General features: G+C 38.1%; 1 protein-coding gene across 4 annotated transcripts in view; it reads right to left on the minus strand.

Moving 5' to 3' along the window:
* Positions 1-12,338, minus strand: part of SGCG (sarcoglycan gamma) — a 139,062-nt gene extending 126,724 nt beyond the window's left edge. For 3 of the 4 annotated variants that reach the window (XM_040543991.1, XM_040543996.1, XM_040543995.1), the window contains exon 1: positions 12,167-12,338. The gene's annotated coding sequence lies outside the window, so the exon portion shown is untranslated. The remainder of the gene's footprint in view (positions 1-12,166) is intronic. The other variant, XM_040543989.1, reaches the window with a different exon arrangement.
* Between the last annotated feature and the right edge of the window lie 3,076 nt (positions 12,339-15,414).

Below are 15,414 nucleotides of genomic sequence, written 5' to 3' on the forward strand. Positions count from 1 at the left end.
ATAGGGTCTTCAATCAGTTTTGCATTCATCACAGATAAATGTCTGGCATGTTCAAAGACGTATGTGCAGGTGCCAAACATCAAGCGACCTAAGACAAGAATTTACTGGCATGCTTAGGCACACTTGCATTTTTTGTTGGAGTGAGGGACTGAATGGATTTGTTATTAGCATATTTCTGGGCTCAGCTGAGCAAACAATAACAGAAGATGCCCGTTTTGGTTTACTGACTGAACTGGCTGCAAATTAACTGATCATTCAGATTTTAAAAACATCCTGAACACAGAGCCAAACAACAATTGTCAAAATTTACATGTTCTTTAAAAATATTCTCAAGAATTAAGTAAGTGTTGTATAAGAGACATTGTATGATGACAGTAACAATTCTCATTAAAAGTTTTAGATACTTCCGTTGTCTTAGATTAACACAAAAAAAAGATAATCCTCAAACTGAGAACAGTTTATCAATTATTAGGCTTAATGAGAAGATTACAGAGGCACAGAGCATACTTAAGGGGAGGGAGGGATATTTTCTTTTACTATGGATATTTGTCTCAGATTTAAGATTTGCATTCGCTTATGGGAATGAGAAAGCAATAAGCATGAAAATTCCCTTATCATATATAGATACTTCCTTTATTGACCAAAGACTAGCATTTCAAAATAATTTATTCCTACTCTCATGAAAACAGCCTCTAACTAGGAATTAGAAAGGCAGGTGCAAGTTGGACAAAGAGTGGAATTATACATACATATATATATATTTACACACACACATTATTATTACATATATAAAATTATACACTATTAAGAACCCATGTTGATGGGTTACTGCAGACACTTCAGAAGTATAATGGCTTCCCCTACAAAGCTAGGTCTGATAAAACTGATACTTTGCTCTCAATCCAATTTGCTGTTGAGAAGACAGCACAGGCTACCAAGAGGCTATTACAAAAGAAGAGGAAAAAATAATCCTTACCATAAATTTATGCATTTTCCTTGAAGCAATGTTATTTAAGTTGGAACACACACACACAAAAAAAAAAAAAAATCAAGGTGTTCATGCTGATCTGAATAAAGTTGACTTTGTATTTCTTTTGAGAACCTAGAATTCAAGCTTTCACTAGCCTTGAATTTGCTATAAGCCTAAATATGCAATGCTTGATATTAACATGAAACCAACTATACTCCCTAAAATGTAGGATCTTTAATTGTATTTTTAATTTCTTAATGTATGCCTTTGCATTTAGAATCAAGAAAGACTGGTGTAATAGTATAGTATTGCCATGGACTTACACCAAAGCAATATTCATTTGCATCAAAAACTGAAGCATGTCTACAATGCTTACTTAACCTGAAATAATCTTCTGGAACAGGAAGAGTCCTCTTTGATATCTTGGGCAAATTCTTTGCAAGACAGCAGTAAAACCTGACTGAATTACACTTGACTGAAACATCCCGGTAGTTCCCTCCTTGAAAAAGCAGTGATGAGGATACTTATCCCCCCAAAGCATAGCTTTTTTGGGGGTATTTAAACCTACTAGTACCACAACTTAATGTCATGACTATTAATGATGTTTCAGTTCAAGAAATGTTTGGACAATGCTCTCCGACAAATTATTTGGTTTTTGGGTGGTCCTGTGTGGAGCCAGGAGTTGGACTCAATTATCTTTGTGAGACCCTTCCATCTCAGGATATTCTATGATTCTACAAGTTCAAAGCAGTAATTAGTGATTCAGACCATCTAAATTGTGTGTCATATCTTTCTCTGTTCAGACTGAACAAGAAGCAAGCCTCGAATTAAAACACAACTTTTGACAAGATAATTTAGTTAGACTCCAGTAGTAGGCTATCTGAATACATTCCTTTAAGATGTACATTTGCGGAGGAACACAGCATACACAGCACACAGATGAACAGAGCAGCGACCATACTTGATGTATCAAGTCACTATCTTGTTTCTGATAAAAAGGATTCTTATGAAAAGAAACATAAGAAACATTTCAGGCCAAGGACTGATTCAGTCATTGGCACATTCATCCATCTCTTCACACTTGAGACTATCTAAGAACTCCTGTGCCAGTAACTGCCTGTGGACCATCCCACCTGATGGTTACCAGTGAACTTACAGTCCATCAGTCTGAAAAACCTGCTTTGAGTTCTTTTATGTGTGTGCCCTTCACAACATCCTGTAGCAATGATTTTGGCAGCTTAATTATTTAATAATTTGTTTTATTTTATTGCTGGTAATTTCACTGTGTGTTCTTACAGAATGAGAAATGGTGAATAATGAGCCCATTTTCACTTTTTTTCGTACCACTCAATGTCATTGACTTCTATCATATTAGCTTTTAGCACCTCCTTTACAAGCTGAAGAGCTCTAATCTGTTTGATCATCTGTTGAAGAGAGTACAGCATCTCCTTGACATGTTTTTTGGCTTTTGCTGAATTGTTTATAAACTTGTATTTATTTTTTGAAATAGAAGAACTGTAACTGCATATGGTATTTAAGACTAGCAGAAATATTTTCTTCATGATGAAATTTTTATTTTAAATGCTGTTCATGGCTCCTATTCTAATTCCTAGTATTTCATAGTATTTCATTCACTTTTCTGATATTTATTTGTCTGATGATATATTTTTCTGATATTCAGTAATTCCAGAACTCCAAGGGTATTCAGACATATGACTGAGGGCAAGAGCCAAAGCAAAGATCCTTTGAGAACTCCCTTAACGTACACTGAGAATAAAAGTTACATTCCCAGGAAGTAACACTGCTGTTTTAGTAGCAACTACCATGATTAATTCACTATTATTCAGCTAAAACTCTCACCATCCTACTAGCTTTCTTCTTCAAATAATTTATGAGTTCATTTTACAGCATGTGTTCCAGCACCTCTTATCCCAACACCTCACTGGTAATCTGTCTCACCTGGGAAAAAAGTGACCATTTATTCCTACAATCATTTCCCTCTGTGTTTTAAATACCTATTTGCCCTTAGAAGAAGCTGCTCAGTTTTTTTTTTTTTGAGAGAGAGTTTTTGGTAAGAAATTTTAAAACCCTCGATGAAATTTATTGATAGCTCTCCTGTATGTCTTTGTTTATATCAAAAGACAAACCCCAAACAATTATCTCACAGGACTGTATTCCAGAACTGTTTGTCATATCAAATGTCAAGGAATAAGTTATCATGCTGAAGCACTTGACAAGTAGACTAGGGATATACATAAGCACCCTCTCATTGCCAGCAAACGAGACCTTGATCAGATTTGGCACATGCAACCTGGGAAGCAAACTCTTCTGAATTTTAAACCATCTCTTTAATAGCATATTTTCCTTGTAGATATGTGATGGAGAAGGAGGAAAGCAGCAGCAAGAATCAAAAACATCCTTCAGTGATCAGAACTTTAAACAGAGCAAGTGGAAGCAATAGAGGACAACATGACAAAAAGCCTACAAAGACTGCCTGTTGGAATGAACTGATCCTCCAAAGTGATCAAACCCTAATGGAGAAAAAAGGCACACAAAGTCCAGTACACCAAAAGATCTGAATTTTCACAATCAGTACACGATCAGGTAGAAGCTGTTAAGATTCATCTTTTGCTGGTATTCAGTAAGTTTTCAGAGCATCTGGCTTTTTTTTTTTTTTTTTTTAACATTCATTTTTCCCTATTATAGAATAAGTGAAAAAAAGATGTTCATCATCCTTCCTGCTGACACTGGTCACAACATAAAGCAGAAAGCAAGCTTCATAAAACCAGCAAGTGATTCTAAAATAAGTATAAGGTAGCTCTGCTCTGTCAGTTAAAATGTAAATATCCCTCAGAGCATGTATTTTTCACTTAAAGTTAATTTATTAAAATTATTAAACAGTCTTAAAAGAAAATACAAGAATCCTCCCTCCCTACAGAATGTCAAAATTGCTCTTCACAATTCTTCAATTATTTAGGAAACCAGGTGCTAAAGCCAAAGCATCAAGTGTTTTGCTAAAACTAGACAAATTTTCAGGATTACAATAGTAGAATTAGTTGCTGCACACCATATGACATGATCCCTATAGCCTACACTATTTTTCCAGGTAAAAAGAGAAATTAAATTCTCATCTTGCTTTCTCCTGATTAAGACTTACTATAGAGAATTCTTTCCCTAAAGTAAAATGAAAACATGAAAAGAATAAGTAAACCATTTTTGCACAAGTTGTTAAAGAACCTTCCTCTCCTTTTAAAAAAAAAATCTTCAAAGGTATTTTGAAAATATTAATATTTTTTTCCAAATAACAAATTGAAATGATCTTATGAAAATTCCTGATGTAGAAGAAAACTTCCACAATTTCTATTAGCTCATTCTAGTTGCAAACATATACATCTGCTGTTTTGAAAAGCTGTTGTACCCTCAACAACGTAATTAAATGTTTTTTTCTAGCCTTTTCTATTAAAAAGATTATTTAAAATTTTAGAATCTCCTTTTAAAAGAACTAGCCTGACTGCATACATCTAGTTCCAAATATTTCCAGACTGACTGATCTCCGTCTGATTCCTTCTATGGATAGAGTACCCAATATATGTGACAAAATATATTTCTTCCAGTTTGACAAAAACAAAAGAAGGAAACAAAATCCTGCCATTAAAAAAAATAAAAAATAATTTAATGAAAATAAGGTATTTTCAAGAGACATGATTTTAAGATCAAATAAACAATAACAAAGACAACAAAAAACACCACACTTTTAATCCTGTTGAATTAATCTTTAGGAGTCTGAAGAACTGGGTAAACTAACTGATGAAAAGTCGATCTCACTTGATGACATAACATATCCAAAACATCATGGTTTCTTGACAAAGAAGAGGATACCTGGGTCCCCTTGCTTTTTGCATTACATAATACACAGTACTATCAGGAGTTGTCAGTTTTCATAGCTGATTCCTGAAGATGATGTAAGAACAATCTGCATGCATTTTGAACTTCCTGAAACTCCAAAACACTGAAATGAAGGAATTGCTTCTCCAAACAGTATTGATCCTGAATGAGGCAAGTGCCAACCCATGAAGTAAACATCCATATTTTCACTGACTGCAAAGAGTAAACAAGCATATTGCCACGAGCCTGGTTAACCTGCCAGACAAGGGTGAAGAAATAAACACTAAATGTTCATGCATCTGCCATCTGAGTGAATATACTATACAATGTTGGCTGGAGAACACACAGAACCAGGCATATATATGCTACCATACAGCAAACATACCATACTCTATCATAGATACAAACTGAAGTAATTCCCTAACCATAATGTTTTCTACCCACCAACACCCGTTGGCCGCAGGCCACTGCAAAGAATCTGATGGCATCACAAGATGAGTGTCTATAATTGCCTTAAATATTTCTTTTTTTATATATATATATATATATAGATTGAGCACTTGTCACACTAATGAGACTATTAAAGTTGTTCAATTTGACTTATCTTGTACTGACCAAAGCGATTAAAGAACTTCTTGGGATCACCTTGCATTAGCCATTTGCTAAAATAAGGCAACAGTAAGACATCTCTGTCTACAGGGCTTTGGTGAGTATTTGCCACAGACAGAAGTGAAACGTTAGTTTCATGGTCCTGAGTCATCTTGAATCAGACAGTACTGATAGCTGTACAAAAATAAGTATCCTGCAAGTCCTATGAATGAACTAGTTTCTTGAATCACCGGGAGGATACCTGCCAGGTTCACCAGTAGGAACTGAACTTGCAAATGTGTATAATGAGTTACTTCAAGTAAAAGCATTCACACCAGCCTTCCCTGTACCTGAGCACAAGAAAACAACTGCAGAAGTTTTTGTCCTTGGCTTGCACCAATGTAAGTAGCATCCGTGATCAGAGGAAGTACTGACTTCTCTGGTGCACCAGTAGCGCTTGCAAAGGGTCCTTGAAATCAGATAAAACCAGAAAACTGGAAGGCAGCAGAGGAAAGTGGATCAAAAACCATATGCTGTTGTGTCCAGTATCCTCAAAGAGGCTAGAGACATTATCCTCAAGGTAAGCTGCTGAGTCTGGTCTGTAGACCCTCAAGGTAGATGACAGTCAGTTGAATGACCACTTTCTTCTAGGTCCACATGGAAGATCTGACAGAATACCTACTATCTTGGACATTTTTAGAACAAAGGACCTTGAACCAAAGAAGAGGACTTTGAATCAAATATGTATTCCTTTAAAAAAAAGTTCTTCAGACACATGCACTTCTTTGGAAAGCTCTGAAAACTGCATTTAGGACATGCAGCAGAAATGAAAACCCAAAGCATCCAGAAGGCGCAATTTACTCTCAGCAGTACATATGGCCACTAGCACTGGGTGTCTCCAGCACTGATGAATCCTTAGCATCAGCTGGGAATTCTGCAGAGGCAGCAACTTCTCCAGGCATTGAAACTTGTGCCTGGAGAGGGGGAAAAAAAAAACAAACAAAAAACAACAACAAAACAAAAAAAAAAACACAGCACATGAATCGCCATTTTTTTTAAGTCAAATGGATGGACTAAGAGAGAACACTCCCTTACTCCTGGACTTTATTACCTGGTCCCGAAAGCACAGACCTCACCAAAGTACCCAAAATGTACTTTTATGCTGCATGTGTGTAAAAGCATTCTCAAACCATGCATGCAAAAGAAATAATCCTTCATTTTATGGATAGAAAAAGTGAAGATGGGGACTGCTGAACTGCTGGAATGTTCTCCTTCAACATCCCGAAGCATGCAAAGTGACTGCAAGACTGAAATAGAGAAAGACAGTTGCGAATATCCACTACTCTATCTCTAGCAGATCTTGGCCTCCTTTATAATGCTTAATGAACTCATCCCGTGCTTGAAAAGATCCTGAGAGGACTTCCAATCATCTAGGTAACTGGGTCTGACTTCCTTCCAGGTCCATGAAGAACACAGGTCATCCAAGGACAAATGTCCCAAGAGAAGCAATTATATAAGCTTGTTCTTCAGACAAGAGGATGGCTTTGGCTGGCACCAAGACACAGTAAATGATTTTGTAAAAACTGAACATTCTTTCTAAAGAAGAGGCTTCAAACCCAACATCAGCTCACATGACCGTGGCTGGGTGGAAGGCCCTCTCTAGACTTCCACTATGACTTCATCCATATGCAGTTTTCAAAACTGCTTAAAACCTTCTTTCTCAAATGATTTTGGGGAGTTTGTTTTTCAGAGTGAAGTGAGAAATTCCACTGTGTTTAATCAGTCAGATTTTTCCATTTCAGTTCTCTTTTTGTGTTTGATTCAAGTATTTGTAGACTTGTGACACTAGCACCAGGAAAAGACTGAGTACATTTTATCTGCATGCATGTGTACCTCTGTGAAAAATGTATTTAAAAATGAGATTCTTAAATCTCTTACCAAAAACCTTCGTACAAATTTTCATAGAAGAATTATGTCTAAAATAATCAAGCAAGGGAAACAGTATTGCTCTATGATTTTTCACAAATAATTTTGCAAATTAGTTTACAATTCCTCATTCACACAAACTTTATTTTGGAAAAACTGTGAGATATTTAAAGAACTTCTTTATTTCTGAAATCAAATTTCTGGCTTTAGCATACTTAAATATAAGCTATTTTGTAATTTTTGTGATTAATGCTTGGCTTTGTTTTGCACACAGTTTGCAATTTCTTGAATCCTGAAACATTTTCCTCAAAACTGTCCTATTCTAAAATGTATTCCTTACAAATGTACTTTTCTGTGACAGAGAAACATGTTTTTGCTAATAATTTTTATGATAATAAATAGTAATGGTTCACTATACTAAAACCAAAATTCCATAGATCTGTTCTTATAAACCTGTAGAGACAGCTTCTGTTTGTTTTCTAGACACATAATAATATAAAATTTTTAGATTTTTTTTATAATAAATGTTCATCAACACAACAGAAGTGGTGGGTGCTTAATGCACAACCACAAATAAGTAAGTTATTTGGATATTTTTGTATAATTTACATATGTTGCAGTTCACCAAACTAATCCTTCAATTTCAGAAGCTGATCATTTGTGTGACTTAAATCAACAGCAATATTGATAAATATATTAATTTGGAATATCATGGTGTGTCTCTCCACTGAAGTGGAAAAAAGATAATTAGATGTTCAGTATTGTTCTGTTAAATTAAAGCCACAACATATTAGCAGGAAGCAAGTAAATTTACGATCAAATTTAATAAAATGAAAATTTATTAAGAGACTTTAGATTACTAAGATTTTTAGGGACACACACCCCTAACAGTCAGTTTTTACTACTAAGTTTAGTTTTCCTCTAACGTTTCATGAACGTGTACAAATGCTGACCTTGCGTGACCTTTAGATTTCATATAAAGCACATATATAAATTCTGTAAATTCTACATATAAACATATAAATTCTACTGTAATTTGGCATATTACTTCAGTAATTTGGCAAATTGTTTTCCATTATTTGCTGACAAATATCACTTACTATAAATAATTGTCAGAAACTGAAAAGTAAAACTACCACTTATATTACTTTGGTAATTTTCATGAGGTTTGTGAACAGCATTTTGATTACAAATATTATACGTGATATGATTGCAATGCACCTATCCCAGGATTATTTTGACCTGACATCCAGGAAAAGGTATTTTGTTGCTCAATGAAAAACTATTGTATTAGAAAGAATTTCCAAACTGAAAGCCCCAGGAATACTTTCCTTGAAAACTACACTTTTTGGTAACAAAAAACTACACAGCAGAAACACATACCACTGCTTTGGGTTTTACAAGAGTTGATAATAGACAGTAACAGCCATATTTATGCACTCATATAGTATCTCATATGGTATCTCCAGAATGAAACACATTGCGCTTTTTAAAAAAATGTTACAATACCATATTCGGAGAATCTTTACCATCAATTCATTGACAAACAGAAAGATTTAAGGATCTCCTCTGGTCCATCCTGCTAGATATTTATTGTTTTATTAATAGCTTAGTTGACAAACTATACTTGTAAATCTGAATGTGACACTAGCTTAGGACAGCTACCAGTCTGATGGTAAATAGGATTAGAATTCAGAATAGCCATAGGAAATTGAAGACACGATCCAGCAGAAAATAAAGATGCATTTAAAGAAGGTAAATATATAGTTTGCATAAGAATAATCAACTCTGAAAATACAGGATGAGGACAAATAGTATGCAGATATTCTTCAGAAAGACATTTTGGTGGCTATTGATACCAAGAGAGTTAAAAGTGATCAGCAATAGCATACTCTTGCACAAAAGACAACACACTGGGTTTATAAGTACTGCCTCAAGTATAAACTAATCTTTCCACTTTACTTCTTGGTAAGGCTACAGCTTCGTTTTTTTATAGATGGCACTCTACCTGAATAACACAAACTGAAAGTTCATCAGAAAATATTAACTACCAGAGGTCTAGAAAAGGTATCTAAAAAGAAAAATGAACAAAATTAGGAGTTTTTCAGCTGAGTGAAGACTGAGTGGATATGCAACTGAAGGCAAGTTAAAACACACAGAACAAGCATGCAAAGTGAGACCTCACTGTTACCTCCAAGAATACTACTTGTTCGTGGCTACCAGAAGGAATCCTTTCCCAAAAGCTAGCCCTCACGTGCACTTTCTACAGATTTGCAGCATGCGCTCCTCAAAGCTTGTACTCCTCCTGAACTTGTAACTAAAATTGATTTTTCTCCAGATGGTATTCCATTCCTTGACAGTCTCTTGCTCCTACAGAGCTACTACATTCAGTTAACTAGTTTCACCATGATTTACCTAATCCAACAACACCAGAAAGTTTTTTTCTATCACAGTTTAACGGAAGCCTTCAAGAGAGGACTTTAGATTACAGCAGTACAAGGCTTGGAAACAGAACCTAGAAAAATGCTATAAATGCAACATAGTCTTCATGTAAAAGCAAATGTCTCAATGTCCAGGTATATTTTTACCCGAAATCCTCAAGGTACATATTATTTTCAAAAGCTGGTAACTTAGTCTTTAAGGAAAAAGTTTGTGGTCAAGAAAAACCCTGAATTTCTAACTTAGTTCTCTTTTTTCCCCTCCTTCCCAAACTTCCCATATTTCCATACCTTAACAGCATTGTATATACCTCCTTGCTTCACCTGGCCATTTTCACTGCTTAAGATTTCACATGCTGTAAAAGAACACTTGCTTGACACATAGTAATGTTTAAGCGTATGACTTTTACCATGATCTGCTTTTGATAGCAATGATACAATTTGATACAGTTTGAACATGTTATCAGAACAGGAAGCTTATAAGCACATTAAGCATTTTCTTCATTATATTATAACAAGATAAAATTCTACACTCCACCTCCAGGTAGCTTAAGCACTGCTGCATCAACAATACTTTTTAGAGTTTAACTGAGATACCACTACGAAGAAAACGAATCAAATACCTGTTTACAGAATTGAACACTGAATCCATAGGCATCCAATACTAAAGCTGTAGTCAAAATCCTAAGTTAAACCCTAGTTCACTACAGTAATTCCTTATTTTACCACTTAGTTACTCCCTAGCTGTCACTTTACAAGCGATATATTCACTTTCACAAAAATACATTGAAAAGTTAGTCAATGACAGTTTAGAGTGACAACTTTTAATGCACTACACATGCTTGCTGCTATGCAAACCAAGTTCTAACTGTCATGCTGTCAAGAAAAACGATAATTCCCTAGCCATATCTATCTTTCTAAGCAAGTATGAACTACAGAACATTTGACAATAGAAAATTGTTTCATATATTTAAGAAATTCTGTCACTTGCATGAAAACTTAGGGAGAAGTTACATTTGAAGCTGACAAGGAGAAAAAAAAAACACAGAACACATAGAGGTGGAAAGCATTTCAAGTTTTATATATAATTTGTACTTCCCTTTTTTCAGCCCTTAGTTGAATGCAACTTAAAATCCATTAATAAAAAACTGAGCATACATAAAAATGCAGTCTCAAAGCTGCACTTGGTCAATAACTTTGACGGACCTTCATAGAGAATATAACCATGTTTATTATTAAAAAAAACAAACAACAACAACACAAACTCAATCTGAAATTCAGATTAAGTATAGTGCCTTATCAATGTCCAATGAATAATCATTGGGATTACCTGCAGTAACAGATGAATGTTGCTCAGTCTATTCTCCTTTTGAATGCTCCCCTAAATTTGTTATATTGTAAAGTAAATAAATAAAAACTATACATGCTTTTCCAATCTAGTGAAATTAAGATCTTTACATTTGATTTCTTTCTTTGGATTTTGCAAGGAATATAGTGAGATTACATTGGCACTATGAAAATATGAAAAAGTGGATGTAAAACATTCATAATTGCAGATAATACAATTCTTAAAGTAGCTTCTCTCGGATTTGACCAATGGAATAAGTACAGCACATCCTCTATGAGGAGGGATCTTGCCTTTAGCAAATCTTGCTTAATTGAAGTGACTTAAATCTTTTCACTCTCAGGGCAGTTTGCAATGCACTTCTTTGGGCTGGTAAGGAAGCAGGCTTTTGAAGATACGGATTTTTTTTTCTTTAAGCTGGTTCAATGTTGCTTTGTAGCAAAGGTACCCAGAACCTCTGTGGGGCACTCCGCTCACTTTTCACTCCTTAGATGATTTTAGAAGAAATAAGCAAAAAGATGTGAAACTGACTTAGTGTCTTTGATACAAACTCTGAGCAAAGGAAAACAAAACACCACCGTGGCACACTTAAAGTGGGATTCAGCCTCCCACAGTGTTAATCAAAACCCACACCCTGTATTAAAAGTTGACAGCGATCCCACAGATGCCCAGCAAAACACGATTCAAGAAGAGCCACGGCATATGCATAGCCAGGCACAACAAACACACCCAAGTCCCCGGTGCAGCGCGACGCGTTACTACTTTCTGCTAACATTTTGTTTGTTGCTTTCTTCTTCCTAAACACACCCGGGCTGTCAGGGAGGGCACAGAGCCCCGGGGAAGGCTGCTCCCTCCATCCCCCCCCCGGACACACACCGGCTCCTATCTCTGGAAAGAGCCGGGCACGGAGCCCCCCGGGCACGGGTCCCGCCGGGAGAAGGGTCCTGCAGCCCCCGGGAGGGAACTTTTCGCCGGGCCGGGCGGGGGGCGAGGCGAGGCGAGGGCGGTCGTTACCTGATGCCGCCGCTGGGCTCCAGGGCAGGGTCCCCGCGGCTCTCTGCATGCCCGAGGGGCTTCATCCGGCTTCCTCCCCGCAGGCAGCACCGCCTTCCCCTCCGGCCCCGCAGCCTCGTCGGTGCGGCGGGGAGGGGAGGAGGAGCGGCGGCAGGGAGGAGAAGGGGCCGAGCAGGGGGCGGGCAGCGAGCTGTATCCGCCCTCCGCCCCACGGCACCGGGGTTGGAAAGCGACCTTGTCTGGGTCTGACAGGGCTCGGGCTGCCTGTCTGGCGGTCACACGTCCAGGCCATAGAGGGAGGGGGGGATCCCGGGGCCCAGCGGCGCCGCCAGGGAGCGATCGGTGCCCATGGAGGGCGCTGCTGCCCCGCTGGGCGCCCGTGTGAGGCGGCGGCTGAGGCCGAGGCGCCCATTTGGGGCCTTGCGCCTTGGAGGGCAGGGACGGGTGGGATGTGGGGGTGTGCGGGCGGCTTTCATGGGGGGTGCCGCGATGGAGGCATGGAGTATCCTGAGCGGGAAGGGACACACAAGGATCATCGAGTCTAACTCCTGGCTCCACAAAGGACCACCCAAAAATCAAACCATGTGTCTGAGAGAGTTGTCCAAGCACTTCTTGAACGCCAGCAGGCACAGTGCCATGACCACTGCCATGGGGAGCCCGTCCCAGTGCCCGACCACCCTCTGGGTGCAGAACCTTTCCCTAACACCCAGCCTGACCCTCCCCTGTCCCAGCTCCATGCCGTTCCCTCGGGTCCTGTCGCTGTCCCCAGAGAGCAGAGCTCAGCGCCTGCCCCTCCGCTCCCCTTGTGAGGGAGCTGCAGGCCGCCATGAGGCCTCCCCTCAGCCTGCTCTGCTCTGGGCTGAACAAACCAAGGGACCTCAGCCGCTCCTCATATGTCTTTGCTGGGCAGGACAGGTTGCAAGGGGCACAGAAGGAGCATAGGGTAGACACTTAGGGAGGTTGAGGAAGAATGGGATTGGGAAGTTTGGGAGAAGAAAATGGGATCTCAGAGGTAAGGAGGGAAATTGCTAATGACATATGTCTTGTAGATTAGGAGGACAAATGTCAAGTGTATTTTTTTCTGGCAAATCTTACTATCCAAGGGGTGTACAGAAAGGCGGAGAAAAGTGAATGCCATCAGGATAACCAGAAAGGAGAAAAGAGGAAGAAAAAGTTGTCGTACAACAAGGGAGAAAGTGAGTTTTCTAAGTGGGCAAAGGGAGGTGAAGAGGATGACAAGATAAGGTGTTTGGGGAAGCCCAAATTTTGTGGGGTTTTGGAGTGAGTAACCTGTGCATGGGGGAAGAAATGCAATGCAAACGTGAAATGATGGGCGTGGAAGAGAAGTTTAGCTTCTTTACCATGGACATCAGAGAATGAGCTATTAAGGAAGTGGTAAAGGGTTTTTTATTTGAGGAAGATATTAATGAGTTGAAGGATTGGAAACATAAGAAACAAAGGAAGCACTTCAGGAACTGTTGGACAAGAAGGGACTTGGAGATCAAAAGAAGGGACTTGGAGACCAAAAGAACATGAAACAGCTTGAAAGAGCTAGCAAATCCTAGATGAACATGGGAATGGATTTGGTTGAAGGTAGTGGGAATATTGGTTTTATGTGGAATAGAAATTACATGCTGCGTAAACATTTCTGTGAGAATCATGCAGCATAGCTTGTTGTGTTTCTGGCAAATCATCCCATCTCACACAGGTAGAGGGGAGCTGGATTCTCCAGACCTTTATAGTCAGTGTAGCAAAGTGGATCCTAAGCATCAAGAAATAGAGGTAAAAGCAATATTGCCTGGAAACTTGATGTTAACCTAGCCCTTGGAGAAATGAGTTTTAACTTTTGGCCAACCCTATTTGAAACACATGCAGTTGAGTAGATACATTGCTCCTAATGTTTGCTTATGGCATGTCCCTTAAATGGAAAATGACTGAGATATAAGATGGGATACATGCTGGGATTAATGAAATCGGAGTAGGGATTCCTAGTTTTACACTGAAGTGTGTCATTGAAGTATTGAGTACTGCAGAAATGAGAGGAGGAAATGATGAACACCAAATTCATATCTTCATCCAGGTTATTAATTGTGTGGAAAAACTCCTTCTCCCACTGACTTCCCACAACTTCCTGGCATGACCTAGAACACTTCAAAGTGTTTCTCATTTTTAGTCAGTCTCATTCTGGTCTCTTCCAACCCTCTTCTTGTATCTTAGTTGTTTTGGGACAGCTGTAGTGACCTACATAGTGTCTGGCACAAGACTTGTGTTGTAACTCATAATAACAGGGATATTGTAGACACTTCTGCACAAGCTAGCCAGGGAATAGATTGAACAGGAAAAAAAATGGAAAAGCTAGTCTGCTTTAATGTAGGACTATGTAATCCATATCTCTCCATTTGTTTTTCTCTCTTCATTCTTTCTGCCATCTATTTTTCAGAATCTTCCTTCTTCTTGTGGCTCATCAGCCTTACCACTGTATCAATGTCTAAAAGTAATTTTAAATATTTTGTATTTATAGATATTTTTAAACAATGTTGTTGCCAAAGATCTCAAGGATGATACTTTAGTAGCTGTCTTTTAGATAAAAATAGTGTGCCAGTCTGGACTGCCAGGTGCTATTGGAGTATTGGTGAAAATAATAGTGGTTAATAATAAATGTCTAGCAGGTTGTTTATAGGAGTTGGACACATTGGTCCCTGTGGAGCTGCTGTCAAGCTGGTTCTAACTGCTGAAAATTCTGTACATCTGAAAGATGGAGAGATCAGCATTTTCAACTTATTTCTGAGCTTTATGGTCCTTATATTTTGGTGGGAATTACGAACCAACTAAAATCAGTAGCTAGCTGCATTTTTTTGTATGTGTAAAAGATGTGCAGTCTGCTACCAGTTGGTATTGTGTTTAATATTTTTTTTTCTCCCTTGAACCCCAGCTTATCTGAATCAGAAGAAATATACTGGAAAATATGTTTTATTGGGTACGTTAGTGAGTTAAATCAAAATTAGTGGAAAAATCAGACATTTCTTAAAATAAAAAATAAAACCCCTGCTTTATATGATAAAAAAGTTGCTAGTGATCAACTTAAATCTTTCTTGCAGAAAAGATTATACAGAACAAGAATGACACGCTGATGAGTGAAACTAGTTTAGGAACATTTGACTTGCTAGAACAAATGTTAGATGCTAGAACTTGCATCTGAATTTACAATGAAAACATACATTCTTTTTCCAAGCATCTGTTTGTTTTTG

The sequence above is a fragment of the Cygnus olor genome, chromosome 1 (assembly GCF_009769625.2).
Source record: "Cygnus olor isolate bCygOlo1 chromosome 1, bCygOlo1.pri.v2, whole genome shotgun sequence".
In the NCBI taxonomy this organism is placed as follows: domain Eukaryota; kingdom Metazoa; phylum Chordata; class Aves; order Anseriformes; family Anatidae; genus Cygnus; species Cygnus olor.